Source organism: Neopelma chrysocephalum, unplaced genomic scaffold (genome assembly GCF_003984885.1).
Source record: "Neopelma chrysocephalum unplaced genomic scaffold, ASM398488v2 Primary Assembly neopelma1_93007, whole genome shotgun sequence".
NCBI classification, from domain to species: domain Eukaryota; kingdom Metazoa; phylum Chordata; class Aves; order Passeriformes; family Pipridae; genus Neopelma; species Neopelma chrysocephalum.
The window spans coordinates 466-1,164 of record NW_020921724.1 but is presented as its reverse complement, the minus strand read 5'-3'; the positions used below and the strand labels follow the sequence as shown (position 1 = coordinate 1,164).

The 699-nt window shown below is 52.1% G+C and overlaps 1 long non-coding RNA gene across 1 annotated transcript in view; it reads left to right on the top strand.

The window, feature by feature from the left end:
* Positions 1-699, top strand: part of LOC113980198 — a 2,503-nt gene that overhangs the window by 1,546 nt on the left and 258 nt on the right. The window lies entirely within an intron of this gene.

Genomic DNA, 699 nt, shown 5'->3' with positions numbered 1-699 from the left:
TCCCTGTATCCCATTCCCACAGATCCCTGTATCCCATTCCCACAGATTCCTGTGTCCCATTCCCACAGATTCCTGTGTCCCATTCCCACAGATCCCTGTATCCCATTCCCACAGATCCATGTATCCCATTCCCACAGATCCCTGGGCAATCCCTGTATCCCATTCCCACAGCTCCCTGTATCCCATTGTATCCCATTCCCACAGATCCCTGTATCCCATTGTATCCCATTCCCACACATCCCTGTATCCCATTCCCACAGATCCCTGTATCCCACAGATCCCTGTATCCCATTGTATCCCATTCCCACAGATCCCTGTATCCCATTCCCTGTATCCCATTCCCACAGATCCCTGTATCCCATTGTATCCCATTCCCACAGATCCCTGTATCCCATTCCCACAGATCCCTGTATCCCATTCCCTGTATCCCATTCCCACAGATCCCTGTATCCCACAGATCCCTGTGTCCCATTCCCACAGAACCCTGTGTCCCATTCCCACAGATCCCTGTATCCCATCCCCTGTATCCCATTCCCACAGATCCCTGTATCCCATTCCCACAGATCCCTGTATCCCATTCCCACAGATCCCTGTATCCCACAGATCCCTGTATCCCACAGATCCCTGTATCCCATTCCCACACATCCCTGTATCCCATTCCCACAGCTCCCTGTATCCCATTGTATCCCATTCCCACAG